General features: G+C 40.7%; 1 long non-coding RNA gene across 1 annotated transcript in view; it reads right to left on the reverse strand.

Moving 5' to 3' along the window:
• LOC113480640 overlaps nt 1-27,353 on the reverse strand; it is a 166,564-nt gene that overhangs the window by 130,660 nt on the left and 8,551 nt on the right. The window contains exon 2 of the long non-coding RNA XR_003398495.1: nt 11,287-11,374. This is a non-coding gene — a long non-coding RNA (uncharacterized LOC113480640). The remainder of the gene's footprint in view (nt 1-11,286; nt 11,375-27,353) is intronic.

Below are 27,353 nucleotides of genomic sequence, written 5' to 3' on the forward strand. Positions count from 1 at the left end.
GGAGCCTCTCCAGCCCCTTGGGCCCTCTCCTACACAGGCTCTCTTGCCCTGGGGGGGACCTGGCAATGGAAATTTTGCATTTACTTTTAGCCTGAATCATCAGGTTTGAACACAGCTCTAAGACCTTGTGCCGGTTGCTTTCATACCCTTCCTCCACGTACACAGACTGCAAAGTAAGAGAGGACACAGCATGTCTTTCCAAATGGAGGAAAGCAGAAAAAAAACAGCCTTTGCAGTAAGCTCACTGGCACAATTCACACATCAGAGCAAGAAGATGGAAGGTGTCTCACAAAGACTCTTGAAAAGCATCCTCCTACTCAGCAAGCCTAGGGCAACCTCCTACTTCACTCTTGCATCCAGATGTGACAAGAGATAAAACTGTTGTTGCAGAAGTCAGAAGTTTTGCCAGAGCTCTGTCCTGAAAGACAAGGGACAATATTAAAGTCTGCCAACCTGAGTGGGTATAAAAAGTTCACTGGATGCTTGAAAACTGGTGAAGGCCTTCTCACCATTGCAATACCTGTCTTGGCAGAATTTACCCAGAGCAATCATTGTATTATTACCTATTTTGATGGAAGTCTGGTTTACTACTACTTATGTTTAACAGAGGCCAAGATTTACATTTCTATCAGACAACTTTAAGTGAGAATGAGTCAGGAATACACAAAAAAAGTGAAAGGATCAACCCAGACTTAATTTACATCCACAGGGTCCTAAAATACAGAATAAAAACTTGCTTTTCTCCACATTGTTCTTCTGGAACAGGATCTGCTTAGCTGCTTGCCATTGGCCACAAATTAAATTATAAAATATAAAGTGAGCTCCTATGGTATTTTTAGTTATTGCAATTGCCATGGAAATTGTAATGGCAATAACTGTTTGGGGAAAGTGTTGAGGCAAGTAGGATTTTAAATTTTTCTAGCTATCAACCATGGCTGGAGAAAGAATACACTAAATAGTTTAATACATCTTTGCCAGTCAGTGAATAAGCCATGACAAGGTAAGAGAACAGGTTATTTGAATTGTTGGAAGGTCTTTCCTCTGATCAAACCCAGCTACATCTCTGTCAGAGGAAATATTTTTCCCCAGCAGCTCCTGCACCTATGCACATAATTTAATCCCAAATCTCCCTTTCAAGGCAGTTGTTCCCCTTCAATAACTTCCTAACAACTGTGACTTCATCTTCTGTGTAGTACAATCAGCAGAGAGCAAGCACTGAATGTTCAGTGGGAACATCATTCCTGCAAAGACATGAGTTGATGGAGAGCTTTCCCAGACGCCGCAGTGGCGTGTTTTGCCTCTGGTCAGGGAGATGTGGCCACAGGCATAAAGCCAGTGAACTGCGTGGAGAGGTGACTAAAAACAAGCTGAACTCAAGCTAGAAAATATTTCGCATGACTAAGTACTACTTCAATAGGAAAATAAACCTTTATCCATAACCACCCAAAACCACTTGTCTCTGGTGTAATATGGCTCCCATCACAGAACACGAGTGCTCTGCATTACCAAGTGGGAAAGGAATGTTGTTCCCATTTTCCAGTGAAGCTGCACGTACTGTCATAACCCTGCCACACATGCAAAATAAACACTACAAAGCCTAATCTTTTTAATTGAAGCTGATACATTTAACCTCTTGCAAGTGTGAAGTAAAAAGTATGCACACACTTGGTTGACTGATGGTAACCTCAGGAAGCAGCAGTTCAGCTGGACATCTGAGCCAGCATTCAGGGAGCCAAGCTATGCCGAGACAGATCACAGGTCACAGAAAATCCACAGGCAAGGAGATAATCCAACATAAATTTCTTACATTGTCAGTCATTTTTTCTAACTATATGGTCTCAGCTTCAGGTTTGCAGACACCTTTTAAACAATTACGACACAGACAGTTTTTATTATGTTGTTTATTACTCTGAGGGGTTTATGTTGCACATTTTACTGAATCAGTGTTTCCAATATTGTTCTTCTGGACAGCAACTGATGTTTTCATAGCCAACAATAACTCTCAAGGTCTCTTAAAAGCCTAAGTATTTATTGATACATAAAGTTATAGTTGCCTAGTACTTTTTAAGTATTCTTTCATGATCCAAATATTAATAAGTTTATTCTTATTTGTCAAAAAACAGCATCACAATATAAACATCAAATATATTTGGAGAATTTTGGGAATGAAGACCTTTTCATTACTTTTATGTTCTTTCATTTCAGTGAATTTGTTTTAGATTTAATCCTACTATAAGCATAAATGGTATGTGTTTGTTCCCTGCTATAGATTATCTTCAGGACTTGGAACATTTTAGCCCTGCAACCTCTGACAAAACATTTGCCGCTTTATCACAAGTTCCACTCAAACCTCCTTAAGTTATTAATACTGTGTGGCAAAGAAGTTTGTAGACAAGGGAAAAAAATATCATGGATGATTTCCTGCCCTGAAATATTGATGTGAACGTAGATAGTGCAGAAGGTACTCAAGTGTTGCACAATAAACCACACAGAGTAGGGTTCATGAACCCAGAGCATCCCACACACTAAAACCATGGGCACTTGTGTACACAGACAGAAAGGACGTTGATAAGCAATTTGAGATGGACCATCTATTACTAGCTATGTAAAACCTTACAACCCATATGTGTATAAGCAACAACTTTCCACCCAGCAAACCTATCTAAGCATTTTCACTGTTCTACTTCTTTCCCCTTTAAGCTTTAACCCAGGCCCCTGGATATTCAGCCCAATGATCTACCATAGGAGGAATCCCAACTTGCCCAAGGGGTAAACATGTATTTAAGACAGTACATGTCAAGCATTTTCAGAAATATTCACAACCACTCTGGGTATATTTTTATTATTAAAGTCATGATGTAACCCCACACTGACAGTCTTCCTCCCCGATGTTTTTAGGCCTGGATCTCTTCAGGTGGGAATAGAGGTTGCATAAGGACCAGCAAAGGAGGATTCCTGGCTCAATTTAAATTGCAGTGTAGATTTTTTTGGAAATGCCAAGATTTCACTTGACCTGTCACACTCCACAGTTTTCCTGCCAGGTTGCAAAGCCACATGCTGCTCTGTTCCAAACATACACATTGTCCTAAGCCTTTGGATCATTGCACCAAAGAGCACAAGTTAGGTAAAAAAATGGCTAAAGTCAAGTAAATGCGATTTATGAGTATTGCAGCCATCTTAAATACCTCTGAAGTATGCAACTTCCAGTATTAGCACTCATATTATCTAAATACTAATGCATTTTGAAGCTCTACTCTAACAAAAGACATTAAACACACAAAGAAAATAGATGATTGACCTTAACCCATAACTTCAGCATGAGATGGGTTTATCCTACCAGCCTGGTCTCCAGAAGCATGCCTTTGCCATATCCTACATATGTCAGGAGGAGAGATGGTATAATCACCTCTTCTTGTGATCACTGCAGTTCCTTTTGAGAGGACACTCAGGTATGTGGGGAGGGAAGGAGCTCCCTCATGGTCCAGCCTGACCCTGAGGTTCAGGGAGGAGAGCAGCCCCATTCACATACCAACCCATCGTGATTATAATACAAACCCCATGTTGGTTTTATGCAGATGGATCAAGCACAGGACAACCTGATCCACTGTGGCACTGAAACAAGTCCTGTTTCGAGCGACACGCTGATCATTCATGAATGAAGCGGTTGTTTTGCTATGAGATTATACAGGGTGTTCAACCCAACCCAAACAGACTCCAGTTTGAGCTTGTTTTTAATTAAACTACAGAGACTTCAGTAGCACAGTGGTTATGACTGCTAATGTTGTGTTCCACAACCAGTTCTTTACAAATTTGGGAAACGGAGAAAAAACAAACATTAAAAATTACAAAAAAACAAACCCAAACTAGAAGAGCTTTGAAGATAGACTCAAAAATTATTCACACCTTGAAAAAAATCCCGTGTCAGAGAATTAACTGCAAGGTGAAGAGTAACTATACTGTGTTCAGAAATTAAAGGCGAGATATGACTCTAGGGCTATACTTAAGAAGTTCAGACAGAAAACAAATACTGACAGTAAGGAGGTATAACTCAGATGAGATGGTTTCAAATGGGCCATCTGGCCAACAGAGACACAGACACAGCAATTGGAAAACCTGAAGACACTTCATTATAGCACATCACAACTGAGACTACAACTTTCCCACTCTCCTTAAGAGAGCTTGCCCATACACATAGAGCCCAGGCAACAGCTACTCCCAACCCAGGGCTAACCCAGGAAGGCTCAGGTTTTGGCTGCCTGCACCACCTCTCAGCAGTATGGGAACTTGCAAAGTAAAGGCAGCAGCTGTCTTTGTGAGGGAGATCTATCAGGAGCCCTGCACGCTGTCACTACAGTGCTCCCATGCAGACTGGGGCTGAGGCAGGGCCCCAGGCACCAGCACTGCACTTCTGGAAAAAACATCTGCCACAGGTGCTAGGAGGACAATAGGCACTTCTATAGGCAGAGGCTGTTTAATCCTTCCTGGCTGAACTTGGTGCTTACAGATAGCCACCAATGCTTTGGGTCATAGCTAACAACTTCATTCTCTTGCTTCTTCTCCCTCCACATACTCTTTCATGATGCAGAGAGGCCAACAAGGAGGTTGGAAGGAAAACATTCCGTGACCTCAAGGCCATGACTCATACAAAATTCATTCTATTAATTATTTACACTGTGAAGGCATTAAAATATAGTTACCTAAAGTTACCTAGGTACCTATAGTTACCTAGTCTCACAGCACACATGCTCTGCTACACTGAAAGATTACTTAACAGACACATTCATGGTCTTCAATAATATAATATGGATTTCTTTTTTTTCACCATTTATTTCCAGCTGTGATGACTGGCACTCAAATCTCTATTGTAAACACTGAAATAAGTTAAACTCTTACAAGGCAAAAGTTTATTCTAAATCCTATGAAACACTACATATACCATACACTTTGGTTTTATCTGTTGGTTTGCTTTTTGTCTGTGCCTTTGGGGATGCTTTTCTTTAATTGGAAGAGAAAAGGTTGTTTTGTTCCTTTTCTTGGCATGGTAGGGAATGAGGAGGGAGAGAAAAGGGAAGGAATGAAGATATTAGAGCCCAGTTTTCTGTTGTGGAGTCACACAATAAACCACAAAGCACTACACACACTCAGACAACTTTTAAAGGCACCTACAAATGTGAAATCATACTGTTCCCCGATACCAAATCTTACAGATGGAGAGAAACTCCTTTTTGTTCAGCACTAAGAACCAGTTTGTACCAACAAAAGGCTGTTTCTAACACTATTTGTTTCCCATGTTTAATGAATACATTAGATCTCTGCTCCAGACCTCACTGTAGCATAAATATGCTTTTTAAGGTGGCAGGTCAGCATTCATTTTAATAACTGCCATTCCTATGTTCTTTCACACCAGGAACAGGGAAGATGGTAAAGCTGTATCTGCTGGGATGTGGGGCAGGCTGTAGCTCATATCTCCTGAAGCCTGTTTTCTTCCTCAGAAGGCAATCCTGTGCAGAGGCTATTAGCATTCACACTCCAATATATACACACCTTGCTGTTCATTGATAATATCACGGACTACAATTACCAAACCACTGACTCTGTTTCTGGCTTCCTGCAAGTTGATGATTTAGCTTTTACCTTGTGGATTAATTTTAACCAGTGGGAAAAGTGCATCCTAAATATCCTTGAGTAATCTTGTGATGAAAGCCACAGTTGGTTTTATTTGTGATGTTTCCTTTGTCTTTACTGTTCTTTCTTTTCATGATTTAATCTCCTTGGATGCTCTTCATATTTTATTTTTAAACTCCAAGCATTTCTACTCCTTCATCAATTTGTATTATATGTAGGATTTACACTTTTTTTGTCCAATTCAGATGTATAATGCATTAGGTTGGTTGAAAACTTCTGCAAGTTCTCCGAGACTGCAAAATGTTTAAAATAAACTGATTTCCCACACTAGTCAGCCCAGAAAATTTAATGCCTCAAGAACTGTAATAACATGGTTTTAAATAGACTGCTGAAATATTAATCTTATTGTTCATTATTCTTTCAGTCTGCCTCTGTTTGATATTTTTTCTCATCCATCCAATGTCTTCTCTGTCTATGTTTCAGTATCCTCTGGACATCATTGCATCTATAGAATGACTCGCATACTGGGAGAGCTATGTGTTTTAAGCCTTGCTCTGTTCCAAAGGAACACATTTCTTATTCTTCGTATGGAGCCAATTTTCTTTGAAATATGTGACTTGTCTTTAAAAAAATATCTTGAGTTTAAAGATCTATTTATATTAATGTTTGTAATATTGTAGGTATCTTTGGTGGCCAAACTGTAGCATTATCATTTCTCCTTGGGCTTGGCATTCCTCTAGTTCTTCTGCCAAGTCACAAAAAGGCAAATGAGCCCCTCAGCAGTTCTCTTGTTGCAGGCTCACAAGTTGAGCCTCCCACAATTCATCCAGCACAAGCCCTATGCCCTGCTGCAGTAATCTTTTCCTGGGTGTAAGCACACAGTGGTTATCCTAGTCTTCTACAAAAGACTGAATTTCATCCAAGTGTAGTGTGCAAGATCTGACCTTGACCTCTGAATTTGATCCCCAGGACAAATAAGAGATTCAGTGCTTACTACTTGGCTGTCACCAATGTTTCTCCCCTCTAAGGATAGGCTGTTTGAAGACTGCCAGTTGAAAACCCACTATTTTTAGCTACTAAAAGTGATCCTTAAGATTCCACCATGCCTTGGTGAGATGTATGAAAGTATTTCCTCCTTTCCTCAGGGCTTTATGCCCTGCAGAGGGGGGAAAAGATGAACACAGATATTAATGAAGAAGAATATCACTTTTCCCTCAATTACTTAGACTCTACACTGCAGTCAGATGCCTGGAAACAGACAATAAAGATACCAACATAGAGGAAAAGTGCAGCCTTCTAAATTCAGCCACCCACCTTCTCGCATGGCCAGACCGTGCAGGGACAATGAAGGAGTCAGCCAAAAGATATTTTCTTTGCCTTTTTCTAAAGAAAATGGAATAAAGTGACTGCACTGGATTATTTTGGTTGAAGTGACTGACATTCATGTCTTCCTCAAAGCAGTTTTATCAACTCTGCATACAGGTTTCATAACAACCAGCAAAGAAGACATGAAAGGCACCAGGAAAGTTCCATGTCTAAAAAATTCAATTCACAACTGGTAGCCTGATAGAAAACATCAGGGCTCTTGATATCATTTACAGAGTAAGCTAATTGGTGGAAGGAAAAAAAGTATACAGACTTGAAAAAAAATTAAGGTAGAAAGGTACACTTAAAATTTCCAGCCACAAGCAGACCAGTTCAGTTTTACTTTCAGGCTGCAATTATCTAAGGCCTTATCTCATTTATATGGTAATAACTTGTCTCATGTCAACTCAACAAACAGAAATAGCAGCTATGCAGCCCTGGCTCCCTGAATGCTCTGGCTGGCTAAAGCCTCCCACCGTGGGTGGATGGACCTCCCTGGGCTCAGAGCACCAATTAGACTTGCCAATGAGCAAAGCCTAGCAAGCGCTCTGAAGAGCATAACAAAGGCAGGGAATTTCTTCACGATATTAATTTAACTTAACTCTTTGTAGTTTTGCACATATTCAGCATGAAAACATTTTTAGAGATTTTTCTTTACCCAGGGGAGACTTACTGCTTACCGGTTTGGAAAGAGCTGTTCCTCAGTAAGGAGCAGCAAAATTTCATGGCAAGGTTCTGAAGTTACTCAAGGATGATTACCATACCTGTAAAGCTGTATTTTCTCTAAAATTCTAACTAATATAAAGTGAGAAAAGAGGCCAGAACAGATCTGGACATTCATGAGAGAAAGGCTTTGATCTTCTCCAATTTCAGTGGTAATTACTAAGGGGTGTCTTATCCCTGCACCAAAGCAGAGGAGGTGCATGGAGACCTCTTGGTTCCAACTAACCCTATGGATCTCAGGTATATTTAAAGTTAGGTAATTTAGGAACAACAAGACAACTGATGTTATTTGTGGGGAAAAAAATAAAAAGGCAGAAGGGAAGACCAGGGTTTGATTTATACCCCTGCTGTAGTATTATTATATGTTGTGCTGCTTTTTCCCTCTTCCAGAAAAGACACACAGATTTCAGGAGGATAGAGTCTGTGCTCGCTCCCTTGTCACTTTGCAGAGTGTAGGAACAGGCTGCCTGCTCAGATCATGCTGCTGATTAAACACTGGGAGTCAGGTATTTTAGCAACACCGATTTAAGTGCTTTGAATTCGGAACATTAAATATTATATGGGATTTACTTATTGTATTTAAATATAACTCAGTATTTCAATACGAATTGCTATCATACACATAAGATAATTGATGGTAAAATAAAAGGATTTAAAATCAATGCATTTGAGGACTGCATTATTCTTTTATACATAGAATGTTACACATGAAAGTCTAACCCCTACCACATCACAATAAACCCTGAGCCCCACAGTCCAGAGAAAGTCACTTTAAGATGTCACTTAGAGTTTCTGACCATCAGGAAGGGTTGGATTTGCATCACTTCATCTCTAAAACCATCCCTTTAGCCACAGTGCTTCAGGTGCACATTAAGAATGTGAAATTAAGGTTAGCAGTTCAGAAAGACTCTGAAAGGGATCCTAGAAGTTTTATGTTAAGTACAGCTCTGCTCACCATCCCAGCAATAACAAACCTCAACTATTTCCACCCCAGCATAATTATAATACTCCCAATCTCAGTCCTATCACGGACTCATGGAAGAGTCATCATGGACTGCTGTACCAGGACAGAGGAAGTTGATGGTGGGACAGAGGGAATGGAAATACTTTTGTGAAGCATTGGTACAAAGTTGCTAGCCATCAATAGATCAGTTTTGGACAATCAGTAGACTTGGGAGATACATACGAAGATCAGACAAGACAAGAAATTGTTTTGCCTTAGTTGATACAAGCAAAGCTGGGTTTATAGGCCCAGGTTAGGAGGATCAGTTCAGCTTTTAAGCCTGAACACAGAGGATTCAGTCTCCTGCCAGCTCAGGAGCCAGGGAGAGTTTTGATGGCGAGCAGCTGCAATCTATACTATCTTTTAAAAAAGTAAAAATAAAACATAAGTAGGAATAAAACTGCTTCTCAGTTGAGAACACTAGTATCAATAATGAATTTTCAATATTAATAAATCCTGTCTCCAGAGTTTTCCCAGAAAGTTTAATCAATATTTCATTGTGCTTTATTCTGAGAAGTAATACAAAAGACAACTCTGAAAAACTTAAGGAGAGGTGAAGGAACTGGTTAAAGATTAAGTTTTTTAAATGCTAATAGCTATGAGGAAGGCATTAGTGCATTTTAGCTCTGATTTCATCAGGAGTGGAATAGTTATGAGGGAGATTTAATGAGCAAGACATCCAGCATAGTGCTATTAAATGCTTCTCAAGCATAATAGGGTAATATTCCAAAAACGCAACAACTACCACACCATAGTCTTCAGCAGAGAGAGCACTGCCTCAGTAGAATTCTGGAATTTACACACAGAGCACCCCCCCACCCCCGATGTTAGAACCCAAATATCACACACACCATGTCCACATAAGGGAATCTTGTGCCATGGAGAAAGGTCTCGCTTCTGATTCCCATAGCACAAAACAAAAGGCCAAGCACTCAGGGCAGAACAAAAAGCCAAGACAAGCATCATGCATTCTGGAAAGTTAAAAAATAGCAAGGGTAAAGCTCATTTGAAGTTGCAATGAAAAGATAAGTCTCTAACGGCTTGAAATGAACATGATCATACACACTCAAACATTTTAAATCTGTATTCAAAGTCCTGTTAGATTCTAATACTACTCTGATGATTAAAGCTTATTCTCTCCCTCAGTAAATAACTCAACAGCAAAGAACTGTTTGGCCTAGAAAAGAGATGAACAATGGGCCGAGACTAGATAGCTGCTCTTTTCTGAGAGATTTCGGCCTCAATTTTGACTATGTGAGGAGAGGTTTCTGCTAAAGAGGAAGTCACACAAATAAAGTTGAAATGTTTGTATTCACAACAGCAATTTAGAATCAGTGTTTTCCGACCTTTATTCTGTTAGTAGAAGAAGAAACAGCTGATGGCATAAAAAGAGAACCCAGCAACATAATTTATATAAACTACTGCCACAGGAGAGTAATTTTTTTATTCAAGGACAAAGTACTGTTTTGTTCTAGCTGTGGTCAGAGGGGTTCATGCTGTGATACAGTATGCTAGTAACAGATACTTGGGAGTAAAGATACCCAAGAATGTTGTCTAGAGTATGGTCCAGAAAGCAAAATACTATTCTGTGTTTCCAGGTGTTTTTAGTTTATTTAATGTTAGCACCAAAATACATTTAAGTACTAAAGAGTGATCTGATTAGGAGCGAGTCTTCCAGTACCAAAGCACTCCTAAAAAAACAGGCAACTCAAGTTTCCTCCCCCTTAGAAAGAAACATTTTTAAACTTGAGATTTTAAAGCTGGGTAAAACACTTCCCAGATTAATTCTATTAACTCTGATGGGTCAGAACATGGTTTGTCCTAACACACCACTAGGCCTGATCCTAACCTCATGGGAACCTTTTAGATCAGACCCTAACAAGGGACATACTGGACAAACACACATAACACAAAAGATACTTTCTTTATATAAAAAAATTGCATGAACTTGAACCACACATGTTCTCGATATTGATTTTATCAGATGATTATAAAGATCAAGGAGAGATATCACAGAGTCTGAACCAACAGTCACAGAGCAAAAGCCTCTTAGAATGCACCTCAGACTTACTTGCCACACAGCCAAACACCAACCCAACAAGCTTCTCCGAAAAATTGAGCTATTCACAGGCATTTGTAAACTGTTAGCAGGTGATACTGCCAAGTACTAAAGCCACCTTGAGAGACCACTAATTAGATATATACACACCGATCAAAAGAGAATTGCTCTAGCAAAGATGAGATACACAGAGTCATGTTAAGAGACAAACAACATTTAGCAGCCAGTTTGGAACTACACTTTTAAATCTTCCCCAAAAAAATAAGCTTTGGGTATCTCGAAAGTTAGGAAACCAAAGACAAGAGCCTCACCTCATTCATGTTATATTCTTTTCAAGTTTAAGAGTGCTTACATCCAGCTTGTTTCTAGACAACTTTAAGAAAAACCTTATTTCTAGACAGCATTTTCCACAAATAGCTCTTTAAAAAAGGCAAACAAAAAAATTAACCTCATATTATTTCACAAAGAATTTACTTCCCAAGTCAAGAGAACAAAACTACATGTAACTGACCTGTTTTTAGAGCTTTTTCCACAAGCAGTTTGCTTAGCTGCACAGATGAATTTTCACTGGTGACTCTCTTTTGACTGGGACCTCAGCACTAGAAACAAGGAGTGACACAAAACGCTTCAGTCTGGACACATAATACTTGAGATTTAAAGTCTAAAACAGATCAATTCAAGAACTGTAAGTGCAAAAAAGACTTTAGAAAAAAGCTGATAAAAAGCAGTAGTCGCTACAGAGTACCTTCTAAATGAAACAATTTTGCATGAGGGAAGACCACACACAATTACCCACAGCTGGGACATTTTGTAAATAGAGGCCATCATCAGTCAAATCCTAGAAATATCAGTCATATCTAATCCCCTTACTTGACAACTTCTGTCCCTAACATTTCCCCTTTATCTCAGCTCCACATCCCATTAAGCGTAAGGTAGGCCATACCTGTCTCTCAGGGACTAGAGAAAGCCTTGCTTGGTTTAGGCCATCACTACTATATGCTGCTCCGTTAGCTGCATTTAAATGCCCCACCTGTGGTTTCCCCTGACCCACTGCAGGGTCACACAGCTGAGGTAACTCGGTACAGCTGCCCCCAGCCCTGCAGGAGGGCAGCGCTTTACACCGCCTGAACCTCCATCTTGGCTCCTCTTTAGCAGCAGCAGCCGCCTCCGTTCCTGTGCTTCCCCTGGGGCTGCCAGGGTGCCACGAAGGGGTGCTCCTGCCAGCTGCGGGACGCCAGGCTGGGCTGGTTTTGCCTCTGCTGGGTGCTCTTCTTGCAGCCAGCAGCTGCGGGAGGGCACCGCACGGCAGGTGGACAGGGGCAGAGGGGCCGGGGATCCAGGGAGAGGCACACAGTCAGGGTGCCTCGTGTCCGACCGACAGACTGCTCTCAAGCGTTTTCCTGCTTAACATTCTCATTAAAACATAGATATACAGTAACTCCCCACACCTTTTTGGGGTTTTTTATTGACATATTGTTTGATTTTGTATTTTACTCAGACAGGCTTTCCCCCAGAAAATACCAACTTTTTTGCTGGACTTTCTTTGTGCACTGTGGAGTGAACAGAGTGGCAGACGTGGTCTTAGGATACCACAAGTATATGTCTCTGTCCAATTTGGTTTTATGAATGAGCAGGTTCAAAGATTCCTTTATTTTTGAGGGGACAAGCATTTCTGCACAATTTCTTGCTGGAACTTCATATACAAAACATCAGAGAAATCCCATCTGGATACTGCATCAAAACAGAGGCATGGAGAGGCTTATGGAAGTGATCAGAGCAGTATTTTTTCATGACAGATGACTAGAAAACTTTTCTTGCACAGTAAAACACAGACTGAAAGAAGAGAGAATTGCAGTCTATAAGGCATCCAAGAACTAAATACAAGGAGAGGAAAAGAACTATTTAATTTAATAGAGATATGGACGTAAAGATTTTGGATGCAAACTTACCACAATCACATCCATCCTGGAAACTAGAAGGAGGATTCCAGTTATTAGGAGGATGAAGTACAGGAACTTTCTTCCCAAAAGTAATTTTTTACAAAGAAACAAAAAATTAAGCCCTCTATTCAAGATCATATATAAAGTTTGTGTCAGAGATGGGAGTCAGGTACCAGAGACTTAAATGCCAGGCTGGGTCCTTTAAAACAGATCCAATATTCTTATGAGGGAGGGTCAAATGTGTTGAAAAGATGGCTTACTGAGCCAAACTTTGCAATCCAATATAGGTGAAGTAAGAAAAGGAAACTAATATGAGAAAACAGGTTTTATTTTTAAACTATTAAGAAACAATAAATAAATAGGTAGTGGTAAATTAGTACTGGCAATCTTTGGAGTGATTAAAAAAAGATTTTTATCTAAACAAAAGGTTTGCATTTCTGACACAACATTACCTCAGGATGCTGCAGAATTAATCAAGATGTTTATGGGCAGTCTTTTTCTTCTTTTGCATGGCAGAACAAATAATTTATTGATACCTTAGTGTAATCTTCTGGGTTATGTTTTTATTTTCCTTTTAAATTTTATTTTTGGAATTATCAATACAACTGTGTCCTCAGGGAATAACATCCTTGCTTGTAAAGTTCAGTTATAAACAACCAAGCTTAGACGGTTCTCTTTCTTCTGAACTCCTTTTGAGTTGGGATTATTGCCTGACTGTAATTTACTTTTTTCCCCACACACAGTTCTTGTCAATCTGTTGACCTGGCTTTTTCTTTCTCAGTGTCAGAAGAAATCAATAACGGTTTCCATTTGGGGATTCCCAAGCGTACTTCCCTTATTATCAATTTCAATGCCATGCCTATTTTATCTCAAGCCCTATACATTACTTGCTTCATCAGATTTCTCTAAATCCTAATTTCAGTACCAAAATCCCATATTTGTTATTCCTTAGTTAATCTCAGATACTCACTTTATGCAAAGAGAGAGATATATTTGGTATTCAGGAGCGAAGATTTTTAAAAGTGGTTGTTTGGTTTCTCAGGTCCCAGTTGCCTCTCTCCATGCCAGGAACAGGGACCATGTTCCTGCTATAAACGTGTTGTCACCATCTCCAGGAGGGAGACAGTAACACAGGGTCACACACTCTCTCCAGTGTTCCCTTGCGCTCACATCACCTGTCTTGGGAACCTGGATTCCCAAACAATACTAAAAATGGAGTCCCAACCTTCTTTTTCCCTTGGCCTTACAGAAGACAGAATCTCGCACATTTTCAGGTATCCCTAACTTTGTCAAATGTCACCATTATTCTCAGCTTCTCTGCAGCCATTTCTGTCCTCCGGCAGCTTCTACCAGCGACATTTGCAGTTTCCCACAGGAGTTTGGTCTGAATGATGCTGTCTTACTGCTTTTTCTGTTTTTTTCACCCAACACCAACACCCTTCATTTTCCCCTTTTCCAGCAAAATTGAAAGACCAGCTTCTCACATTCAGTCAGTGGGATTGGAATGGCAATTCCTCAAAATAATGCATTCTTAAGGCAAGTTGTGCAAGGATGCAGAGGTGAGGGCTTTTCCGTTCTTCAGACAGTTGAAGAATTAGTGTGTTCCCCTATCGCCCTGGAAACATGTTTACAATTTCTCTTTCTATCTGCTTGTCTATCAAAGTGCTGCTGTTGACACCCAAACAACCTGCCTCAGCAACTCGTGAACTCCAATGAATTAATAACCATGGCGGCTTTGCAGAGAAAAACACTTGAGAAGAAATACATCTGTAAAACTTAAAAGCTCAGACTTTCAAGAGGTATTTAAGTGGCATGAGCCATGGAAAGATTCCAGAGTGACTTTCACAATACCCACCTGCATTGCTGTAAACCTACATAGCTTGTATACGTTTCTGCCCAAGTATCTTTAGAAAACTGAAGCAGAAAGTATTTAAATATGTCTTGCAATAAGTTCTTAGCTGATTTGGGGCATTTATCTGATACAGTGATGATGAAGTTAGATGTTCCAAGTCAACACATGGAACTGTCAGAGCATCCTTGCATGCTGCACAGCTCTGACCCATCACAGAGCAGAAGCTACTGAGAACTGCTTAGGGACTCCTGTGCAGGAGCTGGAGCATCTTCCAGAGAGGCAGTCTGCACTGGGAGGTACAGGAGCCATGTGTGTACATGATGACAGGAGGGACAACAGGAGCAGCTTGCCCTAGGCACTGAGGTGAGGGAGAGCCCCGCATCCTCTGCTGGTCCTTGGACCCTGAAAGCTGTGAAGGCACCAGACTGTTGTTCTCCCAGGTGCATTGTGCAAGCAGGCAAATTTCACACTGCTGCCTGCAATACCTGGTGTGATGCTGGTGCAGTACCACAGACATGAGCTCCACTGCTCAGCTTGAACTGAGAATTAAACACTGTGCTGAGAGCTGCTACTGGGTATGCTGTGCTGTCTCTCTTCAAAGGGCTTGGGTTGTGTAAGCAGACCAAGGGAACAACTAAACCATACACAATGAAAACAACTTTAAATGAGAGATTAAATGAAAGGAAAAAAAGTTGTCAAAATATCAAGGTTAATGTTTTGATAAAACTAACCAGGAAATGGCTAGGCATTATGAGTGTAAACTTTAAACATAATTAAAAGTTTGAAAATGCGAATACAAAACTAACTTCAGTCTAGACAGTCAATAAATCTATCCTCCTTAATGAAATACTGGTCCTTTTGGTAGTTCTGGTCAATTTTCTTCCTCATCCTTGCAACAGTGAATAATCTTGAAACCTGCACTGATGTCTGTCAAAACCATGGGAGTTGTGTGGAGCAGCACCACAGCCTCCCATGGCTCCTGCTCCCTGCCCTCCTGTGCCCCTGGCTGGGCCGGCCGCTCTGCCCCCAGCTCAGCTGCAGCCCTGGGATGGGCAGCAGCCTCCAAACATGCACACAAGGCCAGGGAGTGACAAATCTCTACCCCCACCCCTTAGCAGGACCACGATGGTTTCTGCAGAAATTTGCAGAGGCAGTTTGCTCTGTCTGCAAAGCACCTCAGGTGTGCCCGGGCACTAGAGGCGGGCCGGAGGAAAGGCACCTCCTTGCCTTACAGCCTCCGCTGGCTCAGCTATTTGGACAGCCAAAGACAGCAGAAAGAGAGCCTGCAGTGCCTCTGAGAAAGCCTGGCCCCAGTAGGTCTCTGACAGATTTTGAGATCAGTTTAAAGATCTCTGAGATCTTGTTTTCTTGCATTTTGTTGTTAGTGGGCATCATCACCCAGAGGTAGAATTATATGTAAATTGTCTACTTAGCCATTTTCCTGATCTTTCAGGCAGTTTTGTACTTGAAATAAAATTGCTTTTGAATTGATTTTAAGAAAAGAAGGGAAAATGGTAAGAACTGTCCATGATCTCAAGTTGTTTGGTTATTACTGGCTCAGTACATGCTTTTACATACTATTCATCCTCGTGAATGCTAGAAGGAATGTATGTCTGCTCCAAAAACAGGGCAGTTGTTCTTCCTTCCTTCTTTCCTTCCAAATGTTGCTCATACTTCTTGTGTGCACAAGCAGAGTCTGGTTAAATTGTCAAGACTTTAGTGGAGTCACCATACTTTTTGCTTAGACATTCCAATCTCGCTAGACAACCCCTTTTTCTTCACCTTTCTAACCTTTGCCAAGCCTATCATTGTTTTCCTTAAACAAAAATTCCAATTTTGTGACCAACAGGTACCTTTTTATTCTCTCTTTTTAAAAGTATGCCTTGTTCAGACACACAGTTTGCAGCCTGTGCTGCCAGAGGCTTTCCCTGGGGCAGGATCTGGCCTTGCATTGTGCTAAAAAACGGTGGAGTTGGGAAACAGATGCAGGGACAATCAGCATGTTGATAACCAAGATTGAAATCACTGGGTCTGCCCTCTGCTCCACCTTATAACCTTAAACTTGGATTGAAATTTGCCTTCATCTGTCTGACTCTACCTCCACATGAACTCCACTGCTGTCCTCCAACTAAGTCCATCAATATCACCTCAGCACTGTGAATAACAGAACACTAAACTAGTATTATGGCTCTCTAACAAAATAAGGATATTGCAGTCTTACATCAAAGCCATTTTGTTAGAGAGCCATAATATTAATTTAGCGTTGTTATTCATGGTGCTGAAACAATGCTATTTCACATGGTTGGAACCACAGAGAGCAAACAGACACCACCAGTAAGTACTTCAGCGGCACATGAGCAAATATGATTCTAGATATTCAGTGAAAATAACTATAACCAGGAAGACTACAGCACTGGCAGTTTTATTCAGGAAGGTCACTAACCAAACATTAGATTGCAGGCTCATGTTTTTTTCTGTACAGAAGAGACAACAATCTGAAGTTAAATTTCATTTTCATAACAAAAACCAAAAAGATTAACACAGCATATAAAGCCCAGAGCATATTGCAAATATTGCAACTGAAGAAAATCATGAGCTAAGAGCCAGGATACTTCAGATGAAGTCAAGATATTTCAGTTTATGTATAGATTTTAAGTTACCAAAGCTACCCCCATTAGAACAATGCAAAGATCTTACTTTCTTCCCAAAGAGGCTGCAGCACAAGCCTTTTTTTTTTTTTTTTTCTTCCAGTACATAATATAACGGACTTAATGTGAGTAAATTCTCTCCACTTTTTCTCAGTTACTGGTGAGGAATCTCAGACATGTAACAATATGTGACAGAGCAGTAAAGAAAAATAATAATCTAACTCTACAGGAGATATGTCCTGGCATAGTAAATCAGCACTGGATATTCCCAGGGCTACTGCTTGCATTCATGGCTTCCTTTCATTTTACAGTGTTTTGTTAAATTGAAATCTGATGATGATTTTTAATGAAGACCTTTGCTCAAAAAGATTTTTTTCCTCTCCATTTTTTTAAAGGTATGCTCTAGATCTTATGACAATTCTTTATCATATAATCTGCCTGGATCTGTAGAGCTGAAAACTTTACCCTGCCTCTGAGAGATATTGCTGAAGAAAGGGGTGCAGAGAATCAGAGGTCTCTGTGAAAGTGACCTACTCCAGCTCAAGCACATTGGTTAAAAGGAGAGAGCAATCTCAGAAATACAGAAATAACAATAACTCCTAAAAATTTTGGCCAAAGGGAACCTGTATTCCAGTGAGGGACACCCAGCAAAACTCCTATGCATATCCATATCCATGGTTTTGGGCACGAGACACCCTGAAAGGACAAAGTTGATGTTGGTGCTGGTTTTGGCATGGGGTCAGAGCTCATTCTAGAGAGGAGATAGATCACTGGCATGGATGTTCACCACCCCAAGCCACCACACTGCAGGAGATCCCCAGTGCCTGAGAGTGCTATTGTAGTGGATGCTCTGTCACCATGTGCAGCAGGACAGGTTTCAGAGCCTTGCCCTCCAACCATTAAAAGCAGATGCAGCAGATGCAGCTTCCTCAGGAATTGCTGTTGCAGTAAGAAAATATTAGAAAGCAGCAATTTGGAGCCAACTTAGTGTTTGCTCAGCTTCTTTACCAGAAGAGCGAGCAGCAGAGCAGTAAAAGCCCATGCACGTCTAAGAGACTGGAAGCTCTTGACTCACTGTTGTTGAACCCCAGCAGGACCTGGCCGCAGAGGTGGCTATCAGCTCTGCTTCTGCGACTCACACATACACAAAGCCCTCTCCAGACCAGCCTGGGTTGTGGGCGACTCTATTACCCTCCTGATGGAGAAGGACCAGGTAGGGAAAGAGAGGTGGTAGGAACCAGTAAGCAAGGGAGAGCTCAGGAGAGCTACCCCAGCGCAGCCCGAGGCAGGGGAGGAAACACCTGCAAGAGATGACTCAACGCCTCTTTGCCTTCTGGCAGAGGTGATGCTGTCTGGGATGTTTCACCACCTACAGCATCCTGACATCCAAAAATTGCCTGTGCTGAGAGCTGGCCTGGGATACATGATCACTTGTTGGACTGAGTTGCGCATTTTGTTTTACTAAGAATTGCTCAACTTGGGAGAATTTATACTTGGATATTAGAGAGACATAAACAGCCATAAAAATTCCAGCTCTGCTTGTACCAATGATCCACTGATGTGTGTTAAATGCACTCCATGGCTGTACTGAAGTCAATTTGCAATTGATCATATTGCATTTCTAGTGTCAGCAGATATGAAAACATGTCATTTACCAATGTTTAATGAACCTCTATGCTGACAAGACATAAATATCAATAAGCAGCTCTCCAGTTAAGGAGGTTAACCAGCAAAGTACTCAGTGAAAACATTAAAGAGGTAATCATCTGGCAATTGCTGTATAGATGGAGCAGCTGCCCTCAAGGATGACTAAACCTATGCAAAGGACCATTACAGGAAAAAGGAGGGAAAAAAAAAAAAAAAGGGGAAAAAAAAAAAAAAAAAAAAGAGGCAATTAACTCCATATTATAAACTGAAAAATTCTATCTGATTGAAAAAAGTAATTGCCTCTCTGGATTGCACTTGTACTCTTTTCCACAAGTACTTGAAGCAATCTATTTAGTAGGGTTCTTTGACCATGCTGGATATTTGGAAAGGAAAAGACAAAGCAGCAAGTTGCTCCAGTCTTGCTCCTCTTAATTCTTCCTGGTTATGCTGATCCTTCCTTCTCTCTTTTCTGAATCTTTGCATTGCTTTCATAGGTATTTTAATCCTAAAATATTCCTTTTTGGTTTGGTTTGGTTTTTTTTTTAGGACAAAGCTTTCAGTTTCCTGTAAAGTTAAAGGAATGCAATAAAGGGAACATTACCAGTGCTTAGGAGCACTTCATGAAAGTAAAACACAGGAGATTAAACTTTGCTTTATAGTTAACGGAGCAGTTCAACAGCAGCTACATTCACGACTGGACTGAACATAAATTTCAAGTTCAATTCCAATTTTAAGTAGATGTAAATGGTGTTTATGTTTGTTCTATGAAGCCCAAGGCAGCGAGAGTTTTCTGAGCAACCATGGGAGTCCAGAAGAGTTCAACCTCTCACGGTTCAGATATACCCACTACTCAGAGGACAGGGTATGTACGATGCCCCTTTTGCAGTCAGCTCTGCCCATGAAATGGGCCCATTCGGCACGATCAAGGCAGAGGACAGTACAATTGAGGGTGATGCTACAGAGTGCTGTTGGCAGAAATCACATCTGTGTGAGATCCCCTGACCTGGGCATCCTTTCCCCATTTTACAACCATTTCCCACCCCAGGCAGATACCAACTATCCTCTGTCTGCAGCAACCACTGACCCGTACCCCAGCCACTCTGGGGACAGGTGTTCCCCTCCTTGCAAGCCCAGACAACCCGAGCAGCTGCCTTGCCACAAGCCTGTGTGCTCTGCCCAAGTAGCATGTCGCTTCCTGGATCAGGCTCTGAGCTGATATCCCAGCCATGAAAGTCAGAGGGCCACATCCAGCCCACAGATGGCCAGACTGATGCTGCTTATGTAGGGAAGAAAGGCTGATACCTCTCAGAAGTCAAAAGCTTCTGGCTTTGCCAGTGCCCAGTGCCTGAAGTATGTGAATTAAGCATCTTAAAAAAGAAAAAAGAAGAGGAAAACCAACCAACCAAACAAACAAAAGAGTTATATATTTCCATGAAATAGTAGCAGGTCAGCATGTTTCAACAGTGCATCATTCTGAACCATCATCTCACATCTTGCAGCTGCTTTGGAAAACCACTGAGTTGGTCATAGTATAAACAGTTACCCAAGGCAAAAGGAAAACTGTAGTAAAGCTGGAAGAAGAAAGGGAAACTTCCCTTTCTGCAGAAGAAACATAGGGATGTTCTGAGATAGCAGACATTGCAAGAAGTTGCTGTCTTTTGTATACTCAGTAAAAACTAACTATTCTAGTGACAGAAACTCCCTGATAATGTATTGTAAATGTTAGCTGTGCAAAATCACCACATGCATGAGACAGGAAAAGGAGTCTGTACATCAGAAGAAACGCAATTAGCAGGAAATTGTCTGTACTCTGGTACAACCTTTGCCATACATGCTGACAGGGTACCACATAAATCTTTCTCATTTCAGGCATGCTGTCCAGCAAAAAACTCATCATGCAGACACAATCCTCCTCTCTCCTGTATAGTCCTATCCTATTTCAATGCAAATGTGTTGCCCTTTGATAATAACAATTGCCCACAGCTCTCATATCCCATTTTTTATCAGAAAATGTAAAAGCAAACATGAGACCAGTTGAGGTCAGTTCATTAACCCCATTTTGCACCATCAGAAAGTGAAGAATGGGAGACTTCCCTCCCAGCAGGTTGAAACAGAAGCAGGGCTTTGGTGCCCAGAGATGCTCCCCTGGGATCCCTAACCTCTGTACTTGCAGCCTGGGCTGGACACGAGGTCAAATTCAAATGGCACAGCTGTATTGTGTGTGTTCGGGGGAACACCTCTCAAGGCAATTCAGCATGGCTTCCCCTTTCAGGCACTAGTATTCCCAAATATGCTCAGAGGAGCCTGTCTGCTTTTCCCTGTAGTTACTGCCAGCATCCACACAAAGTTGCACTGATTTCCCTCTACTCGCACCTCTCAACATGCAAATGCCAGTTTTCCATACACAATTAAAGTGAAAATCTTCAAGAATTGAGTTAAATCTCAAATCATTTGCATGGATGCTTTTAAACTAAGTTTTAGATTTTTAAGCATTCTGATAACTTCATGATGGTCAAGCTCCAAACCTCAAGTACCAAACACAAGATGTAAAGGAGATGAGACAGAGGTTTCCATCATCCGTATTGCTGCACACATTAACAGTTGGTGATGAAATTAAGTAGGTGTAATTGTAGAAACACTTCTCAAAGGCTTTCAAAATGTGCTGAAGAGTGCAGTATATAATAAAACAACATGTCACAGAAGCCTTGATTTCCATTGTTAACAGTTAATTAGGTCCCAGATACTGCTTGGCCAAATTCAATTTGAACCAAACATGAAAAATAACAGAGTTAAAATCAGTAGTACAATACTGAATTAAATATATCCTCCACATCAACCGCAGTTATGCACAAATAACTCAGGAGTATTCCATGTCACAACAGCAGTACTCTAAAAATACATTTGCTTTCAGATAGGATTATGGATGGCCAAGCACTTTCTTCATAACTCACACCTGAACTTCAGAGTCTTTGCCCACTATGGTAAGCTTTAATCAAATTTAAAAATTGCTCCAAGGTATGATTATATCTCAGCCTTATAGAGATATCTTATTATTATTGCTGCTTTGGGTAGAGGAGAGAGAGAGAAAAAAAATGGTTTTATATAACTCTGTGCTTGATTTTTCAGAAATGAAATAAAAGAGGAGGTTTCATTTGCACTGAAGGATGAGATTTCCCTCTGGATTTGCTGCCCTCTAGATATCTTTCAGTATAAAACTGCTGTGCTTTTTAAATAGATTTTGCAATAATCTGCTTTAGCTGAGGATGCAATGGGGAGGGTATAAAAGAGTACAAAGGCAGGGAAGAGGTAGTGTTTGAATACTTTGTCAAGATGTTTTTTACTAAGATAAGCTGTCTTCAGGTGATGCCAGTTATCCAAAGGAAGGGGGGAAGTTATATGTGTCTATGGGGGAGACAAATCAGTGCTAAAGAAGTGCTGGGTGATTGCTGTTATAGGACAACATGCTCCATTTGCTCTACAGAAGGAGCAGTGATATTATCGGCACATCATTCCCACATACTGGTCCACCAATGGACGTTAGTGCTGATATGAGAAAACTGAGGTGAAGAGGCATATTTCTTCCCCAGAACTCCCTTGCTATGTGTCTCTTGGATAATACAGCTCTGCAAAGCTTTTCTCAAAGATGCCAAGCTCCCGGTTGGTAGTGCCACTTCAGACATTTCAGATTTGTTTGGTTTTCTCTGCAGCAGAGAATAAAAATGTTTCAGAGACTTTGACAGAACCCCATTTGCCAGATTTTGTTTCCAGCCCTGCAGTAGGTAGATCCTTTTGGTAGGGATCTCAACAAATTTTTTTTTAGTAGAGGCATGTGCATGAGTATACAGGCATGTAGTGCACAGAAGTTTAAGAGAAAAATGTCATACAAAACAAAAGCAGTACTGGTGATTCATTATAAAATAATACTAATAAGATACAGATTAGGTAAGCAGGGCAGCATATAAATAAAAGGTAAGCATAACTGAATTCTTCAGTTTGTTCAAGGCCAATTGGAAAAAACATGTTGTTCAGACTACCTAGAGCAAAAAGACCTCCAAAGGTCCCTACAAATGAGATGAGACAAATAAATTGTTTCAATTATCTCTCTATTTTGTGTCTTAACCAGGGTGTTTACTTCAGGAAAGACTTTGGGAAAAAAAAAAAAAGAAAAACACTTCATTATTAGGTGGACAAAAGAACCACTGTTATTTGATGGAGAAAATAAAGCCTGGCTTTTGGAGCCCCAAATCTTTATGTATGTATCCTACACACCTTTCAAGTAATTTGACTCATACACAAACATTTGTGTAGACTCGCCCCCAGGCCAAATCCTTGTAAAAAAAAGTACTTTTCTCAGTCTAGATGTAAATAGGACTATTTATCCCAAATAGGACTACTGATCCCAAAGAAACAGCCATTGCAGCAAGTGCTGCTTGCACTTCAGTGTCTCCAGATTCAGACTCTGTGATCTGACAGCTTGACAAAATTGTAAATTGGCATGTAGAAAGCACCATTCATCAAGGGAAACTAAGGGAAAAAACAGTTAATAACTCTCAAGGTCAGTGCAGAGTGATCAATATTATTAATTGCATGTGGATAAATTGAGACAAGCAGTTCAACACTTCAGCAATTATCTGAGATTCAATCAAGTATTAAATACTAACAGTATTCAGTCATGGGTGGTTAGGAAAAGAAGCTCCTAATTTGTTCACCTTTTGCAGGTGAAAGAAAAGTTCCTTCAGACTGAAGTATTGCTGGACACCCTCACCCCTGTGCTCAGACCAACTGCATATGGGAGTCTGTAAGGTAACATTTTGTCTGTTTTGTCTTTCTTGGAACTGGAAACAGAATTCTACAACTAGCACAAAATGCCCTGCTATGGTGACATTTCCACCCTTACCATAAACTGAAAGTTCCAAATCAGCCTGTTGCCAAGAGATTACAGCAAGACTTTATCTGTGTTGAAACAAGTATCAGCATATACATAAGAAAACATGCATGTGGGGAAGAGCAGACTGAAAAGATGTACTTTCTTTCACAGCACATGGTACCACAGACACTTCTCCTTAGGGTACTACCAATTAGAAAAAATCCCTGCTGAGTTTCCTAACTTTATCACATACCCAATCCCAAATCCAGGTTTCACTTATCTGTTTAATGTCAGTTCTAAATCCTATAATGCTTTTCTCTGATATAGCAAGAAAACAAAAATTCCTAATTTTTTAATTCATGGACATTTAAAATCCTACAATTTTATCACATTTAAAGTGTTATTTCTGTCTATCATCATGCATTCAGTTGTTTTCAAACTCCAATTTATCTGATTTGATCACTCCATTCCTGGGCACCAGCTTCTGTGGCTAAACGCTTTCCTATGGACACTTGCTCACTCCACATCTTTGGGGAATGAAAAGGGTGCTGAACCCATGCTCTGTATTTGATCAACCTGGGTCAGCCAAGAGCAGAAAAATTCCCAAAGATAATTTGTATTAAATTTTGTAATATCCTCAAAAACACCAAACACTTTTTTAAGTCCTTGGCTCAAATATGACCAGATCATGGTCATTCACACTAAAACTGCTGGGAAGGGGTAAGTTCTACATGGTTGTTAATCATGCCACTTGTTGCTTGCCTGAAAAGTGCTAATTTGCTATGGTGAATAAGCAGAGATGAGGAACCTGAAGAGAATAAAAGTCTTGCTCTTGCTTTGGGCCAGAATCTCAGGTGGATATTAGTATTTATAAATTCAAAGACTGCCACTGGTTCAGAGCTGAATTTCAGGCATTCATCCAAATTGAACCCAAAGCTCAAACCTTTTGACATGAGCTTTCCTCTCCACCAAGCATTTGTGTAATTAATACATCTTTTTCTTTAAAACCCTTTAAAAGAAAAGCCACCAAAAAAACCTCCACAAAACTGTATTAAATGAGCTGGAAAAATACAGAAAAAAGGAGGCATTCAGTGAGAGCCCAGAAGCCATAGCTCTGACTTATGTAAGTGAAGGACAAGCAGTCTTCTATATAGGAGAGATTATTTTCCTGTTTGTCATGATCCAAACTAATAGTGAAGGTGGGTTCACTTGTCAGATGTATTATTCCAAAGAGGGATGATGTTTTCTAGTGACAGAGTTAGCCACCCCCAATGTGCACAGGACCATGATTTTGCTGCAGTTCCACTGCCAACATCAACTGTTCTTTCCACCAGCCTAACCTAAGTGAAATCGCTCCTTCCAGAAAATAACGCCTGCTAGGGCACCTGCTGCCCCGAGGCAGGATAACTGATTGTTGAGGTTGCCTAAGCTTTGTGCTGACGTCTGAAAACTGTAACAGCACCTGGAGGAGTGAAGGGATGGTAAAAATCAACTCAAAGAATTACAAGAAGCAGTAAAAGAGGATGTGAAGGCAAAGATGCTTTATTTCTGGTCTATTTTAATCCAATTCTGCCTGTGGAAATTTGCAAGTAAGAGATTTTGGTGCTGGTTCAAAGACAGAAAGATGTACAGAGAGCTGAGCTGAGGGAGGCACAGACATGGTGGGGGGGGAAGGGGAGCTATTGCTATGGATTTATTAGAAGTATCACATTTTCAGCTATGCTGCACGACCTGGTTATGTTATCTCCGACTTCAGGATGCCAAAAGTATCCTTGTCACCTTCTCTCTGTGCATTTACCTTCAACAGCTTCTTTAGGACTGGACAACCTCCCAAGTGTTCCCCCAGGGAACACTGAAAGCTGTTATTCATCCAGCACAACAACCTCTGCTCTATTCCAAGCCCCAGGTCATGACAATAAGTTAGAGCCAGGGAACAGAGCTGGGCCCATCACCACATGTGGCTGACCGCTGGATGCCAGGGTACCTCCCAACAGCACATGGCATCTGTCAGGAGAGTATTCCTCGACTGGACATGAGCTCAGTATCTTGGTGACCCCAGATGACAGGAGTTCACTTATGGGCTCATGCTGCAATCATACTCTATCAACCTAGCAGATCTCCAGATCATCAAGTAGTGGGATCATCACAGTTTATTTGCATAGAGCAAACCTTGATAATAGCTTCAGACAGCACTCTTGACTGAAACATCCATCATGTGTAGAGGGAGACCTGGACTGCCTTAGGTGACTGCTACAGAGAGCTTTGACTTTGTGGTATAGAGCTGACACCCAGGAATCTCAACTCTGTTCTTGCTTTTGCCAGACCACTCGTGCAAATCCCCTGACAATGACGGATTTCAGCAGCCTGGCACTGTTCCTGGCATCATATTTGTTGTGACCCTCTTTTCATTGTGTTTACCTTGTAAGATCATTTAGGATCTTTATAAACCAGGCACCACAGGGATACAAGACAGCAAATTGTCAGTGTCGTGTTGTTGCTTGATCTTCTTAGAAGTCCATGCAAATACGTATGTCCTTCTGCATGGATCTAAGTGCAGAATAGTGACCACGAGGAAACTACTTGCTGCCAAGATCTGCTTGGCTCTTTCATCTCAATAGCTCTATGCACTCTACTTGATAAATAAATGTCTATATATGTAAATCAAGAATAAATAAGTGGACAAGTGGACACCATTTGAAGTTCCAATTATTCTCACTGTCTATATACAGATAAAAAGCTAAACTAATTAAAGCAACTGCAGAATGTTACATTCTGGACAATAATGGAGGCAAAATAATCTTGTTTAATGATATATCTAGTTGACACTATCACCTTCTCACCAGAGCTATTAGCCCACACTGGTGAGAACTGGGTTCTCGTTGGTGTAAGCAAAATTAATCCCACCAGAGTTAACTCCGTCTACACCCATTGGAGATTTACCTTTTACTTTTCTACAATGACTTCCACTTCCCGATGTCCCCAGGGTGATCAGTGAATTGTGGATTTATACAGTCCCTATGGCACTTTTCAGACATTCATTGCTACTGCATTTTTTCAGTTGTCCCAGTTTTTCCCTTCCCACCTCCTTTTAAAACTTTGACCATATAATTCACTTAAGCTTCTAAATGAGATATGTCTATAAAGAGCATCTGGGTCAGCCAGCCTTAATTTGAAAATGTCATTACTCCCACACAAAACCTCCCCCATCAATCCCACAGCAGCCATCACAGCTTGTATGTCTCCCAGATCAATCTTTTCATCTTTTAAAAAGGAGAAAAATAGGGGGAGGAGGTAAGAAACCACCACCCAGGTGGTGAAGACTGAAATTGCCCAGGGAAATAGAATGAGAAAGTATTCTTATTTCCACAGATTTTTCGGACTTCAAAGGTGTAAATTTTTATCTGGAGAAGGGAAAACAGTAAGCTTTTAGCTTACGCTTAGCTCAATTCCAACTATCTTAAAGTCAGTTTCATTTTGCAAAGTTCAGAAATATTCAAGATGCTCCTGAAGTTCAAAATATGATTACCGGGTCTCTCATACAGCTTTTCTTGCAGGTAACTGAAGAAAGCTGTTTCTGGGTCTGTGGAGTTAAAAGGATTACATCCGAAGTGAAGGTGGGATGCT

Source organism: Athene cunicularia (genome assembly GCF_003259725.1).
Source record: "Athene cunicularia isolate RWA chromosome 5 unlocalized genomic scaffold, athCun1 chr5_part1, whole genome shotgun sequence".
Lineage (NCBI taxonomy): Eukaryota > Metazoa > Chordata > Aves > Strigiformes > Strigidae > Athene > Athene cunicularia.